At 36.6% G+C, this 17,011-nt stretch overlaps 1 pseudogene; it reads left to right on the top strand.

Annotated features, from left to right (window-relative positions):
• Nucleotides 1-2,056: 2,056 nt before the first annotated feature.
• Nucleotides 2,057-17,011, top strand: part of LOC115416836 (protein unc-93 homolog A-like) — a 28,661-nt pseudogene continuing 13,706 nt past the window's right edge.

Genomic DNA, 17,011 nt, shown 5'->3' on the forward strand with positions numbered 1-17,011 from the left:
CATTTAATGCATGTAAGGGTTAATATAATGTGTGTCAGGTGTGAGTGTGGAATTAACCCACATACTGGTAGTGGGAGATAAGCCGATCTCTGGTGAAATCATGTCAGACATTACAACATGGTTCCGTTATTATCGATTAGATATCGTCACATTATAGTCCCATCAGGGTTTAACCTGCTGTACGTTCCACAACACACAACAATAAACCACAGAACCACACCAAAGTGGACTTGAACACAGGGTGGAGGAGTCCATAAACATCTGATTAAACCGCAGAATCAACTGCACAAACACACCTTCAACTTCATGGATTCATGCAGTTCACTCTGAGATTTGAATCGACATGAAGTCACACTCATTTCTTATGTGAACTGCTCCAAAAGTCCACCTCGCCACGGTGACACATATTGTTACTGTTATCGTTGCCGATAAGTGCAGCCGTTTATAGATGAGGCTGTTACTCAATAAAATCTGACACATTTATCGGACGTCAGAAGGAAATGAGTACAGATGAGTTTAAAATAGCAGATGAAACAATGGTTTTGTGTAGAAAACCAGTGCTGGTGCAGAAATTAATGTTTCATGTATTTATAGTTTGCATTAAAGACGAATGTTCAACTGTTTGACATGTAATAGGGCCTACCGTTAACTTAAAAAAGAATTAAACATGTTGATTACTTGTTTTTTTCATGATTTAACCCCCCCCCCCCCCCCCCCCCGTTATTTTTTATAATCGCACCCTGGGTCCAGTGGAGAAATAGAAAACTACAGACCTAACACGCTGCTGATTCTGTCAACAGTTACAGATTAAATTATTAGCTCCTCTATGAAATGTAGTTTTTTATTATTACTATTTTTTACAATTGTGTCAAACAGGTACTTTTAAACTGTGTTTAAAAAAGTTTTGATCTGTTTAACGGCACTTTAAAAAAATATTATTAGTAGTATTATTAATATTATTACGCTTTAAAAATGGCAAAAAAAAACTAACAAAATAGAATAACCAAGTAATTTCAAGTCTTAAAATGATTTAATTTACAGTCAGTTTTAAGAATTCTACACAAGCAAATTCAGAAGATTTTTTTTGCAGAAAACCAGAGTATTTGATCAAATTTAAGAATATCTGACACATTTCTAGAAGGGCTGTTTTGGGTTCACTGACAGAACTGAAAATAGATTAATATAAACTTTAGTGTCATTTCTTATATTTCTTAGTTTCAACACATCCATCTGTCTGTTTATTTCCACTTGTACTTTTAAAGGTGCAATTGCCTGTTTTTCCACTTTTTTTCCACGTTTTTCCACTTCTTGTCTTATAATATTTCTTACATTGTACGTTTGTTGTTGTGCTACTGAAACCTTAATGTCCTGAGGGTTCTGTCCAAAGGACTAATAACGTTCTATCCAATCCAACCTAACCTAAACCAGACAATCCAATCCAATCCAATCCAATCCAATCCAATCTACTCTAATCTAACTGCAGGTTCTTGTAATACTGTAGTGAAATAAAAGTCTAAGTTTGCAGAAACTGTAATACTCAGAGTTGAATTCCAGACAAACGGAGGTGACCTGAGGTCCAGCTGAGATAATATAACATGTTCCTTAGGTTTTCACTTTTCTCCCACCAACACCAACTCACTCTGTAAAAAACAGGTCATCAGGGGAAAACAACCACAAACTAAACCTTTGCACTGTGTTCATGTATCAGCTGTTAAATAGAGGGAAACATACGACTGGAAAACCCAAAAAGAACTGAGAGAAAAAAAAATAAAACCGGAAAAACTAGAAGGAAGCGTCTGCAGCGACTGGGAACGTGACAAGACACGACTACCGCCCCATATACGACGGGATTACAACTAAATCCAGGAGGAGAATGATAAGTGCGTGTTGAGTCAGGGCTGGACTTTGGTCTCAGCTGGTTCTGGTGTGTGACTTTATCAGAGCTCAGTCAGTTCCAGCAGACGGAGGCTGATCAACCACACTCCTGCTGCGAGCATTCCATTCACTGGGAGCGGTTTGAAGGGAAAAACTGATTTTTTTTTAAAATAGTCTGGAGAAGCAGCCATGGTCAGCCGGAACTTTAAGAACGTTCTGGTGGTCTCCATCGGGTTCCTGTCCCTGTTCACGGCGTATGGAGGTCTGCAGAGTCTACAGGTATGTGGATGCACTGATGGAGCCCAGGTAGTCCCACTGAGACTATACAAGATGGGGGGGGGGCAAACATACGGTCTGCGGACCAAAACCGGACCGCCAAAGCGTCCAGTCTGACCCCTGGGACCACTTATTTTCAAAACCACTTTAGTTCAGGTTCCACATTCAGACCAATATGATCTAAACTTGATCAGACCAGTAATATAACAACATAATAACCTATAAATAATGACAACTACAAATGTTCTCTTCAGTGTTCGTGTAAAAAGTAAAATTTCATAAAAAAGTTCACATTTACAAATGATCCTTTCACACAAAATGTGAGTACCTGAACAAATATGAACAAAATGAAATGTCTGAAGAGAAGTCAGTGTAATTTTACCAATATTCTGACTGTTATTAAATGTTTAGTGTATTTAATATTAAAAAAAAATTCAGATTGTTCATGACATCACATTTTTAAGTAAACTTTGTAGATGGGAAACACTTTCATCATGTAATTTTACTTGTTTCAAATATGAACCTGAAATATTTAAAGAAAATTAAGTGCAACTTTATCAGTATTCTGCTGTTACTATGCACTGATGAGCCCAGGTAGTCCCACTGATACTATACAACCCAGGTATCAACATAGGGCCTGTGGACCAAAACCGGACCGCCAAAGGGTCCAGTCTGACCCCTGGGACCCCTTTTTTCAAAACCACTTTAGTTCAGGTTCCACATTCAGACCAATATGATCTAAACTGATCAGACCAGTAATATAAACATAATTACCTATAAATAATACAACTACAAATGTTTCTCTTTAGTGTTTGTGTAAAAAGTAAAATTTCATAAAAAGTTCACATTTACAAATGATCCTTTCACACAAAATGTGAATAACCTGAACAAATATGAACAACCTGAAATGTCTGAAGAGAAGTCAGTGTAATTTACCAATATTCTGCTGTTCCTATGCACTGATGGAGCCCAGGTAGTCCCACTGATACTTTACAACACAGATGTCAAATATACGGCCCACGGACCAAACCAGATCACCAAAGGGTCCAATCTGACCCCTGGGAGGAATTTAGAAAATGTAGAATTTATATCATTTTTTTTTTTTTTTTTTCCAAAATCATTTTAGGTCAGGTTCCACATTCACCAATGTGATCTAAAGTTGATCAGACCAGTAAAATACTATCATAAATCTATAAATAATCAATTTTTTTCTCTTCTGAGGAGGTAAAATGCCATCAAAAAGTTAACATTTACAAACTATCCTTCCACACAAAATGTGAGTAACCTGAATATGAACAACCTGAAATGTCTGAAGAAAAATAAGTGTAATATGACCAATATTCTGCTGTTCCTATGCACTGATGGAGCCCAGGTGTCCCACTGACTTTACAACACAGATGTCAAATATACGGCCCACGGACCAAAACCAGATCACCAAAGGGTCCAATCTGACCCCTGGGATGGATTTAGTAATGTAAAATTTATATATTCATATTTTTTTTTTCCAAAATCATTTAGGTCAGGTTCCACATTCAGACCAATGTGATCTAAAGTTGATCAGACCATAAAATACTATCATAATAACCTACAATTTTTTCTCTTCTGAGGAGGTAAAATTCCATAAAAAAGTTCACATTTACAAATGATCCTTTCACACAAAATGTGAATAACCTGAACAAACATGAACAAAATGAAATGTCTGAAGTCAGTGTCAATGTCAGTGTAATTTTACCAATATTCTGACTGTTATTAAATGTTTAGTGTATTTAATATTAAAAAATTTCAGACTGTTCATAATATTCACATTTTTAAGTAAATTCTGTAGATGGGAAACATTTTCATCATGTAATTTTACTTGTTTCAAATATGAACCTGAAATATTTAAAGAAAATTAAGTGTGACTTTACCAGTATTCTGCTGTTACTATGCACTGATGAGGTCCAGGTAGTCCCACTGATACTATACAACCCAGGTATCAAACATACGGCCTGTGGACCAAAACCGGACCGCCAAAGGGTCCAGTCTGACCCCTCGGAGGAATTTATAAAATGTAAAATTTATACTTGAGGTGTAAAAATCATTTTAGTTCACTTTCACAATTCCTAAGGACCGACCCCAAGTTGTTTTTTCTGAGACAGCTACCGAGAGACGCATTAAAGAACGAAGACAAAGAGCTCTTTAAAATTCTTATAATCGCTTCCATACGGCCATTACAGGGAACTGGTTCAAAACTGATGCACCCTGTGAGGATCAGTAACAGCAGAGGAAATCTACTCCATGGAAAGACTGACTTATCAACTGATCAAGGGACATATTTTCATAAAGCGCTGGAGAAAATGTCTGGACTATAAAAAAACACAATGCATAATTATTACTGTGTCATTTACATATTTTGTGTTCAACCAATGACTCCCTAGTTTCTGTTGACTGTCTGTTGATAAAACGACTAAAAATAAAGTAGAAAAAAAAAAAATCATTTTAGTTCAGGTTCCACATTCAGACCAATCTGATCTGAAGTTGATCAGACCAGTGAAATATGATCATAATAACCCGAAATAGGACTCCAAATTTTCTCTTTTGTTTTTTGTGTAAAAAGTAAAATTCCATAAAAAAATGACATTGACAAACTATCCTTTCACACAAAAATGTGAATAACCTGAACAAATATGAACAACCTGAACTTTTATAATGTGTAGTAGTTTGTGTAGTCATGTTGTACTAGCACATTGAGTGGGTTATTATGAGTGGGTTATTGTGAGTGGGTTATTATGAGTGGGTTATTGTGAGTGGGTTATTATAGTGAGTTATTGTGAGTGGGTTATTATGAGTGAGTTATTGTGAGTGGGTTATTATGAGTGGGTTATTATGAGTGGGTTATTGTGAGTGGGTTATGGTGAGTGGGTATGGTGAGTGGGTTATTATGAGTGGGTTATTGTGAGTGGGTTATTATGAGTGGGTTATTATGAGTGGGTTATTGTGAGTGGGTTATTATGAGTGGGTTATTGTGAATGGGTTATTATGAGTGAGTTATTGTGAGTGGTTATGGTGAGTGGGGTTATTATGAGTGGGGTTATTATGAGTGGGTTATGGTGAGTGGGTTATTATGAGTGGGTTATTATGAGTGGGTTATGGTGAGTGGGTTATTATGAGTGGGTGTTTGTGAGTGGGTTATTGTTCAGTTGGGTTTGAGTTGTATAGTCTTATTGTGTCCATGTAGCAGCTGATTTTTGTCACTTTTGCTTCAGTTGGACATGAAAAATGTAAATTTTTATGAACATCTACATAAATTAGTAATTAAATATAGGAAAATAAATGATTTCTGCTGAAAAATGTAATATGCAGAAGATAATGTTATAATAAATGGTGATAAATCACTTAAGAGTTAATGTTGAGATAAAATTGATGTAGGAGTCGCAAAGTTCTGTTAATATTCTGATTTTTTTTTCAAAGTCCACTTTTTCATACATTTTCTCTGGTTTGATACAATAACCTTTGAATTTATTCTAAGCTTTTTGAACATACCTACACGATTAGTGATGGTATTGATTTGTCCCTTAAACTCCAGAATACTGAAGTGAATTAAATCAGTTGTTTGTTATATAATATCTTATCTGCTGTAATACAACATCACTAAATATTACGTGTTTCTAGAATATGTGTATGTTTGTGTCGTCATATGATGTCATACTGGAGGTACTACATCACTAGTTCTACTTGGTGTCCTGTTGTGTTCAGAGCAGCCTCAATGCGGAGCAGGGGATGGGCGTGGCCTCCCTCAGCGTCATCTACGCCTCCATCATCATCTCCTCCATGTTCCTCCCTCCCATCATGATCAAGAACCTGGCTGTAAGTGGACCATCGTAGTGGGCATGGCCTGTTATGTGTCCTACTCCTTTGGAACCTCTACCCCGGATGGTAAATACACACTACTAATACTAATACTACCAATACTACTACTAATATTACTACTACTAATACTTCATCTTCTACCTTCATCTCCTCCTCCTCCTCCTTCGTCTTCTACCTTCATGTCCTCCTCCTCCTTCATCTTCTACTCTCATCTCCTCCTCCTCCTCCTCCATCTTCTACTCATCTCCTCCTCCACCTTCTACCTTCATGTCCTCCTCCTCCTTCGTGTCCTCCTTCATCTTCTACTCTCATCTCCTCCACCTTCTACCTTCATGTCCTCCTCATCGTCTACCTTCATGTCCTCCGCCTCCCTGTCCTCCTCCTCCTCCTCCATCTTCTACTCATCTCCTCCTCCATCTTCTACCTTCATGACCTCCTCCTCCCCCTCCATCTCCTACCTTCATGTCCTCCTCCTTCATCTTCTACCTTCATGTCCTCCTCCTCTTTCCTGTCCTCCTCCTCCTCCATCTTCTACTCTCATCTCCTCCTCCATCTTCTACTCTCATCTCCTCCTCCATCTTCCCCTTCATGACCCTCCTCCTCCACCTTCATCCTCTACCTTCATGTCTCCTCCTCTTTCCTGTCCTCCTCCTCCTCCCCTCCATCTTCTACTCTCATTTCCTCCTCCATCTTCTACTCTCATCTCCCTCTCCATCTTCCACCTTCATGACCTCCTCCTCCTCCACCTTCATCCTCTACCTTCATGTCCTCCTCCTCTTATACATTCATGTCCTCCTCCATTTTGAACCTTCATGTCCTCCTCCATCTTCTACCTCATGACCTCCTCCCCCCTCCATCTTCTACCTTCATCTCCTCCTCTTATAAATTCATGTCCACCTCCTCCATCTTGAACCTTCATGTCCTCCTCCTCCTCCATCTTCTACTCTCATCTCCTCCTCCTCCATCTTCTACCTTCATCTCCTCCTCCATCCTTCTCCTCCTCCTTCCTGTCCTCTTCCTCCTTCATCTTCTACCTTCATGTCCTCCTCCTCTTTCTCTTTCTTTCACTATCCTCGGTCTCCCTACCTCTTCTACACCTTTAACTCTTTCTTCTCACATCAGTCCTGACACTTTTCTCCAACTGTTCCATCCTTCCTGAATCTCCTCTTCACCTCCCCTCACCAACCTCCTCACTGCTCCCAACACTTGACTCTAACCCCTGTGCATCTGTCTAATGACCCCGGAGCCAAAACTGTACAACAAACTGCTCTAAAATCATCATATATCAACATTTTTTCTGCTTTGTTTCTGCCATAAATCACTAAAAAACAACTTCAGCTCCACTCAAAATCACCAACTCATTTTCAGGATTTTAACCCTGCACCCGTTTGTCCTTCAGGTACACCCTCATCCCCACCTCCGTCATCCTTGGTCTGGGGGGTTCGCCGCTGTGGTCGGCCAAATGCGCCTACCTGACCATCTCTGGGAACCTCCAGGGCGCCGCCGAGGGCAAACGGGGCTCGGACATCATCAACCAGTACTTCGGCATCTTCTTCTTCATCTTCCAGTCGTCGGCCGTGTGGGGAAACCTCATGTCGTCGCTCATCTTTGGACAGGACACCAAATTAGGTAGAAGCACAAGCGACTTTAAGCATTTACATCCATTTCATTTCCTACCTTGAGCCATGCACAAAAAACTGCTATAAAACCATGTACTTTTTCTGCTTCAATCTCTTAAACCACTTCAGCTCTGTTCAAAACTACCAAAAGTTCAATCATGTTCACAATTTTAACCCTTTCAATGTCAGTTTGAGTACATGACGCCACTTGTTTATTAAAAAAAAAAAACAGGACCAATGGTCCTGTATCTTACCGGCCAAATTCAAAGCTTTGGGAAATGTATCCAGATCCATTTATTCTCCCCCAGTTCTGTGTATTTATTCTATTTCAGAAATAGTCCATGTTTTGCTCATATTCCAATCAGATCTGTAAAAAATTCAATTCCAACTTGATATCATTGATACTGATTTATTGGAACAATCCACTTCCTATCTGTTCTAATGGGAACATTTTCAAAGTCACACCAAATCCAGAATCAGATCCAGATCCAAATAGTTTCAATCCCTTGTGTTGACATCATCATACAGAAGCTGTATACCAAGTTTGAAGTCAATCAGAACTGGAGTTTGGGAGGAAAAGATGATTGAAATGTTTTTCCCCATAAGAGCCCATGTGAAATTTTCTGGTCAGTTCCAGATTCAGAAGAAGATCCTGATCAGCATTGTGGGACATTATGTTTGGGTCATCTCCCCATCAGGGCTGGACTGGAGACATTTACACTGGATATCACTTATATTACTGAGTTACTGCATCCATCCACTTCCTATCTCTTATAATGGGGACATTTTCAAGTGGCACCAAATCCAGAATCAGATCCACATCCAAATAAATGTCCACTAACTTTTGATGACTCATCATAAAGAAGCTGTATATCAAGTTGAAGTCAATCGGAAGTCTAGTTTCAGAGAAGAAGATGATTGAAATTTTTGTAACAGACGACAGACGATGACGCTGGACTGATATTTTTACTGAAAATTGGTCAAAGTGTCTCACAGTTACAACATAAGTGAGCCACTTTGACCAGTTTTCAGTAAAAATATCAGTTTTACATCTCAGTTTAAATGTGATTCTCTCCATAACACATACAGTTGGATTTTTTTACGGTCTTTTTTTTGCCGTACAGGACCACCCAGCCATGCAATAAACTGACATGTGACATGTCATGTTAAGGAACAGTCGTATTTAATAGTGTTATTTTCATCCTTTGCTCTTAGTTTTCCATCTGGTGGTCCAAAACAACCCATCAGTGGACCAGGTCTGAATGAGCTCAATCTCTCTCTGTGAATAAAACAGGGCGTGGGTCCACGAGCGTCGATAGTGTCGATGTGCAGTTGATTATTTTATGGCGTCTTATCAGCATGTGGACAATCACTGGCACCTGCTGAGGAGCAGTTCTTGGAACAGGACGCATGCTTTTAAAACTGTTTCCGTCCTGACTTTGGACGCATTGTAAACATACTCAGATTTTTTATACTCCAACATTTTAATGTTTACAACGTGTTAAAGCTGCAGGAGCTGAAGTAAAACTGAAAATGGCATTCAGCTTTAAAGTACTTTGAGGTTTTCCTGTTTTAATATGAGAAGAAAATTGTTGCAGCCAAAAAGTCATATTACATGACTTGCATTTGAGAATACCCACATTATTTCTACCTAAATTAAATAGTTCCAATGTCCCTCTATGTCAGCGGAAAGTTCGATCAAGAATCAGTGAGTTGAATTTGTGAAGTTGTCCATGTTCCAGTTCTGTGGTCTGGATGCAGATCAGTCTCCCAATAGAAGTGGGTGGTACTTTTACTGGAGGAGAACTCAACTAATTCAGTCCAAGTCCATATATGACTTCTATCAGTTATCAATAGGAACTATATTGATAACTGTAACCACTTACATGTTATAAACCATCAAAATATGGACCATTATAAGTAAAGGCACATTTTAATATTACAAAAATTAGTCAAAAGTTCAAAAATCTAAATTTCTCAAAATTGGTACCTAACTTTGTGACATTGTCCCATGGAAGACCAATAAAAAACTGAAATGAATCTGACCAGTAGTTTCAGAGAAAAAGATGGTTGAAATCTAAACACTGGTGACCTTGAGTTTGACCCTTCAAGGTCACACAAGGTCAAAGGTCAAGGACCTAAATGAAAGTCCACATATGACTTCGATCAGCGATCAATAGGAACTATATTAATATCTGTAATTATTTACATGTTATAAAGCATCAAAATATGGACCATTAGAAGAAAAGGCAAACTTTTATATTTCGAAAATTTGTCAAAAATTCAAAAAATCTAAATTTCTCAAACTGATAAACTTTGTGACATTGTTCCAAAGAAGATACATGAAAAAACCTGGAATGAATCCGACCTCAGAGAAGATGTTGAAGAACTGCCAACAAAGATGATACGTCCTGAGCTACTAACGAGTTGAAACCTGTGAAATGACTCATATTTTTTTTTGTTTTTTTTGTTTACAGCAAATATCACGGCGGAGCAGCTGCAGACCTGTGGAGCGGCTGACTGTGGCCTGGATATCAGCTCCAACAGCACCACCTCCAGGCCGGCACGATCACTGGTCTGGACGCTGGTCGGATGCTACATCGGTAACCTTTGACCCCCAAACCAGACTCAGCCCTGGTTGTTTTTGTTTCTATGGATAAATGTCATAACATACACATGACAGATGAAAATAGACATGCAATAATTCAGATCAGTCCCTTTAAAACACTTCATTTATCATAAACATAACAGAAAACATGTATGACTGTTAGATCACTATTTTACATTTTCATAATCATCATCTCTATTCACCTGTATAAAAACTGGTGAAACCAAGAGAAATAACAGTTTAATTTATCACTGTTTCCACATTATTTTCCATCTTTGACTGGTTTCCCTTGTTAATATTTCAGTTACATTAAGTCTGCCCACATAACTTTATTTATGATCCATTTTGGCCTCACCACACAGTTTGTTTCTATTTTGTTACATAGTTAAAGCAATATTTTTTATGCTTTTTTCAGTATAAATTCCTAAAATCAATTAAAATCTGCTCAAAATGACCAAAAGTTTAATTGTTTTCAGAATTTTAACCCTTTTAATGACAGTTTGAATATATGTCACTGTTATTTATGGAAAAAAAAGATTAAAGAGATTAAAAAATATGCTCTTTTTTTCCCTAAATCAGTGCAGCTGTTTTTTGACATCTGGTTGAACTGAGCGTGTACACGGTCAAAAAAAAAAGAAAAAAATGGCCAACAAAATGAACAAAGTAGCCAAAGTGATCAATAAAATGAAGAAAAATGAATAATAAACCAACCAAATAATGAGTAACATTAAGAAAATAAGCCACAAACTGAACAAAATTGAAGATAAAATAATCAAATGAAAAACAAAATGTGGAAAAATAAACAATATAAGCAACTAAATGAACAAAAACAAATACAACATTTACAAAATACTAAATAACATGAAAAATACACAAAAAAGAACTAAACAAGTAGGCCTATTTGAATTTGGTCCCAGTAGTTTGTGTTTTTGGACTACTTTTTACTAAATCCCTCCAGCTGCTCTTTGACACCTGGTTGAACTCCAAAAAGCAGTTCCAAGGTCAAAACTCAGTAAAAACACAGTAAAAAAAACAAAAACAAAAGAAAAGCACCACAACACTGGAAACAACAGTAAAAACATAAAACTACAAAGCAAAAAGGTGTAAAAACAAAGCGCAAACTGACTATTTTCATATTGAGTCCAATTCTACAGGTAGCAGGGGATGAACTGAAAAAGGTAGAAAAATAAACAATATAAGCAACTAAATGAACAAAAACTAATAAAATATTAACAAAATACTAAACAACATGAAAAAATACACACAAAAAAAGAACTAAAATGAAGTTACAAAAAAAAGGAAGAAAATAAGCGACTAGTATTTGAATTTGGTCCCAGTAGTTTTTGTTTTTGGACTATTTTTTTCTAAATCAGTTCATCTGCTTTTTGACACCTGGTTGAACTGCAAAAACCAGTTACACGGTCAAAACTAGAGCTGCAACCGATTAATCAATCAGGTGCTTGAAGCAAACGCAAAAATTCACGATTTGATTAATCGACTTGAACTGATTAAAGGGAAATATTCTATTGCAGTTTTCCTGAATTGAAGCTTCTTTGTGCGTCACAATAAGTGTCCGTGTGAAACACAACCGTGGAACCAATGTTTAACAGCAGAAAAATGAAGGAAACAAAGCTTTGTTTCAGGAGAACTGTGGTTGAAGGATTTTTCTGGATCACTTTGAGTCGATTAATCAGTTACAGCTCTAAACTCAATAAAAAAAAATTTTAAAAAAAAAGGAAAATCACTACAACACTGGAAACAACAGTGAAAACTACAAGGAAAATGATGAAAAAACAAACAAAAAAAACTTTATTTTTATAGTGAGTCGGTTTCATTCACTGCTCTGTTTTACCCCCCATTCCACAGGCGGTGTGTGTGTGTGGGGGGGGGGGGGTGAACTGAGCATGCTCAGATGTCTATGGAAAGAACAAGGCCTACTCCATGGGTCGGCAACCTTTGCTATCTAAAGAGCTATTTTAGGACCGAAATAGAAAAAAAAATGTGTCTGGAGTCAAAAGATATCCTTATGTGTTTAACTGCAATCCAAGTTTCAGTGCATTTACAGAACTACGAATAAATTACAGAACTAAACTAAAGAAAACGGTTAAATCTGTCATCATTATGTTGTTATAAAATAAAAAGTCGTCTTGTTTTAGTATCACTACAACTACTACTTTTTCATTCATTTGGAGTGTAGTTACATTTTTACAACTGCATAAGATCAGAATAACTTTATGTTTGCAAAAGTAATATCAAACTGTGTTAAAAAAAAAAAAAAAAAAAAAGAACTGTTTCCATGTTTTTGACAAAGCCACTTGAAAAGGGCCGAAGATCCAAAAGTGGGCCAGGAGCCTCAGGTTGCCCACCCCTGGTCTGTTCTATCTGCATGTTTTCACATTCTTCCTTTGAGCCAATGGTTAAATTTCTCTGAATATTTCAAATAAATCCTACATTCAGAACGCTCACCACAGACACGTCAGGGGTTAAAGGGTTAAGTGTCCATATTTGATCTTCAGGGGTTCCTCAGACCTACACAAAGCCTCTGTAAAGCTGACGCCCCCCCTCCTTCCACCCTCCTTTCTTTCCCGTCCTCACCTGTGGTCCTTCCTCCAGGCGTGGGCGTGCTGGCCATCCTCATCGTGGCCATATTCCTGGACAACATCGACCGGGAACAGGTCAGCCAGTTCCGTGGGAACCGTGAACCATTCTGCCACACCTTCATGGCCACGTTCCGTCTGCTGAAGGACTGGAGGCTGCTGACGCTCATCCCTCTGACCATGTACAGCGGCTTCGAGCAGAGCTTCCTGTCTGGAGAGTACACCAAGGTCCCAAACAACTAAACCCATGTGTTTATGCACTCAGCTGCAGACACTTTAGTAGATCTAGTTTGAATTTGTAAACTTCACTTTGGTGTTTGATTTCAGTTTAGTTCCTTTATTTTTACTGAACCGAGAATTGTTTTTGGTTCATGTGTTTCTTTTTTTGTTAACACTTTAGCAGTAGAACTATAGGTTAAATTCATACCAGATTGGGTTTATAGATTGCCAGTGACCCAGAACAGATGTGATTACATTTTGGGAAAAAGAGGTCAAAGCTAAAAATTTTGAGGAATTTTTTAAAATCTACTTTTTCTCCATTACTTACATGGGCGAAATTTGTCTATGCTGACATCAGCACCAGGGCTGTGTATTGGCAAAAATCTGGTAATATCGATCAAATCACATACTAGGATCACGATACAATATATCACATATATCTGATACTGTTAAAAAAGAACTTTTTTGGTTTCTTTTTTAAAAATTATTATTTCCTTGAAGAATTGAATTCCAGCAGAAATCTGCACAAATACTAAACACATTTTATTTGATCACAACAGGATCTAATGTTATATCATAAAATGTTCCTGTGTTCAAACTGAAATTCTGTTTTACAGACATTACAGTTTCAGATCCTGTTCAAATGTTCAGATTCTATTAGTTCACAACTAACATCAGAACAGGATTTTTGTGCGATTCCAACAAAGGAACTAACATTATTTAATAGATTCATTCATTCATTTTCTGAACCCGCTTTATCCTCACTAGGGTCACGGGGGTCTCTTGGAGCCTATCCCAGCTACATAGGGGCGAAGGCGGGGTACACCCTGGACAAGTCGCCAGTTCATCGCAGGGCTGAACATATAGAGACAAACAATCACTCTCACATTCACACCTTATTTAATAGAGTGTTAAATAATAACGAATAAACATAAACAAAAGAGAAAAACAAAAAAACAAAAATGAACCTCCACAATATCTGCATTTGAATAAATACCTAAAAATATCGATATAGTACTGTGAAAGGAAATATTGCGATATATTGCAGAACCGATATTTTCTTACAGTCCTAATCAGCACATGGATAGACATGATGACATCAGCTGGATCGATCCCAAAATAAGCTCCAATACGTGCGAGGGGTGGGGTATGTGGGTTGTGCCTGGATCCACTTGTTTATTTTTTCTTTCTGATTTGACTAGTTTTATTTTATTTTATTTTTTTTATTTATTCATTTCCAATATGCAAAGAAACAAAATAAACAACTACACCTTCTATAACTTCTATGATTTAAGAGGTTCTAGAATTTGGAGTTGTGATTCTTCATAGTTCAGGTTCCACATTCAGCCCAATTCGATCTGAAGTGGGCCGGACTAGTAAAATAATAGCATTATAGTCTATAAATAATGACAACTCCAAATGTTTCTCCTTCTTTTAGCAAAAAACAACACACAAAAAATGTTAAATTATGAAAATATTTACATTTACAAACTATTTAAACAAAAAAGATGTGAATAACCTGAAAAAACTGAAATTTCTTAACAGAAATAAATGAATTTTAGCATTACTACGTGTGCATTACAGATCAGATCTATAAAAGGCACAAAACATTTAATAACTGGCAGAATATTGTTCGTTTGTTTCTTTTGAACATGCAAAGAAACAAAATCAAACAAAACGAAGCCAATTAAGACAAAAACAATATAACATTTAAATGAACAGAATCTATCTTCCAGTATATACAAGTCTGAGTTCTGCACGGTCGAAAAGGAGTAGGAAGAAGTATAAACTTATTTAATCCTTCCGTCTTAGTTTTATTTAATTTTACATTTTAAGTCATTATGAAAAAATAAAAAAGGTAAGACCATAAAAATGGAAGATATCAAAAACTAGACACTTCTGTGTGTTTTAATGGCAGTTGGAAACAAGCTGCAGGTGCATTTACTGCCACCTACTGGACTGGAGTGTGGAGATTTAGCAGATTTGGCCTGGAAAAAAAAAACAAAAACAAATAAATTAAAAAACAACAACAACAAACCTCTTCATTAATCCTGTTGCTCTAAAAGGGGGGGGGGGGTCAAACTCATTTTAGTTCAGGTTCCACATTCCGTTCAATTGTGATCTCAAGTAAAAATAATAGCATAATAACCTAGAAATGATGACTCCACATTGAAATCAATAGTTCATTGTAAAAAGTCAATATCCGATCAGTATCGCAAAACCAATTTCAAAAAAAAAAAAAAAAAAATCGGATCGGAAGCAATAAAATCCAGATCGGGACGTCACTACGGCCTCAACCTGACCTTGGGTGACTCACTACTCCCTCTAGTGGTCCCATAAATCACTGGAAAATAATTCTCTTCATATCTCTACATCCAAACTAGCATCAGCTCTTTATTTTACATTTTAGGTCATTTTTTATATTTTAATGGTATAAATACTGCATAAAGACGCTTTAAGATAAAAAATCATTCACAGATTTATCTCTTGTGTTTTATTTCCAGAACTACGTGACGTGTGCTTTGGGAATCCACTTTGTCGGCTTTATAATGATGTGTTCGGTGCCGCCAACTCACTCTGTTCTTTCCTGTTCGGGAGGTTGGGCCAGGTACACCGGCAGGGGCGGCGCTCTTCTTCTTCGGTAAAGTCACTCTGTTCATCACACTGTAAAGAAACTGTTACGTATACGGTTACAGCCGTCTGTTGATAACACGTCGACCACATCTGAATGAATCTGATCACATGGAAAAGCTGTGTTGAACCCAGTGTTAGGTTTAATTATGGGTAAAAATAAAGGATTCTATGATTTAAGAGGTTCCACAGGTTCCACATTCAGTCTAATTTGATCTGAAGCGGGCCGGACTAGTAAATAACAGCATAATAGTCTATAAATAATGACAACTCCAATGTTTCTCTTTCTTTTAGCAGAACAAAAGAAGTTAAATTATGAAAATATTTACATTTACAAACTATCCAAACTAAAAGATGTGAATAAGCTGAAAAAACTGAAATTTCTTTAGAGAAATAAGTGCATTTTAACAATATTATACCTCAAATTATCATTTATACATGTGCATTATGGATCAGATGTACAAAGGCACAAATATTTAGTAACAGACAGAAGATTGTTAAAATTACACTTAATTTTTTTAGACATTTCAGGCTGTTCATATCTGTTTATTGCTCAAGGATATTTTCAGAATTTATTGTTATTTTTTTTGCACTAAAACAAAAGAAGAATTGGGAGTTGTTGCCAGACTAGTAAAATAATAGCATAATAGTCTATAATTTTTTTTTTTTCTTTTTATTATTTTGTTAAGAGAAATAAGTGCATTTAATGATATTATGCCTCAAATTATCATTTACACATGTGTATTATGGATCAGATTCTACAAAGGCACAAAAAGTTCAGGAACAGGCAGAAAATTATTAAAATTACACTTAATTTTCTTTAGACATTTCAGGTTGTTCACATCTGTTTTATTCTTAAAGGATAGTTTGTTAATGTAAATATTACCATCATTTATTTTTTATTTTTTTGCACTAAAAGAGAAGAACCTGGAGATGTTATTGTTTATAGTTAGGTTCCACATTCAGTCCAATTTGATCTGAAGTGGGCCAGACGAGTAAAATAATAGTATAATAACCTATAAATAATGACAACTCCAAATGGTTCTTTCTTTTAGCACAAAAAAAAACAAGTTAAATTATTAAAATATTTACATTTACAAACTATCCAAACAAAAAAGATGTAAATAACCTGAAAAAACTGAATTTCTTAAGAGAAATAAGTGCATTTTAACAATATTACGCCTCAAAATGATCATTTATACAAGATTAATTTGTAAATGTCAACTTTTCCTACGGAATTTTACTTTTCATTCATTTGTTTATTTCGAGCATTTACAGAATACATGTGAGTTCAGAATTCAAAATCATTCATTTACATTCAAAAAGGAGTGGGAAGA

The sequence above is a fragment of the Sphaeramia orbicularis genome, unplaced genomic scaffold (assembly GCF_902148855.1).
Source record: "Sphaeramia orbicularis unplaced genomic scaffold, fSphaOr1.1, whole genome shotgun sequence".
Taxonomy (NCBI): Eukaryota; Metazoa; Chordata; class Actinopteri; order Kurtiformes; family Apogonidae; genus Sphaeramia; species Sphaeramia orbicularis.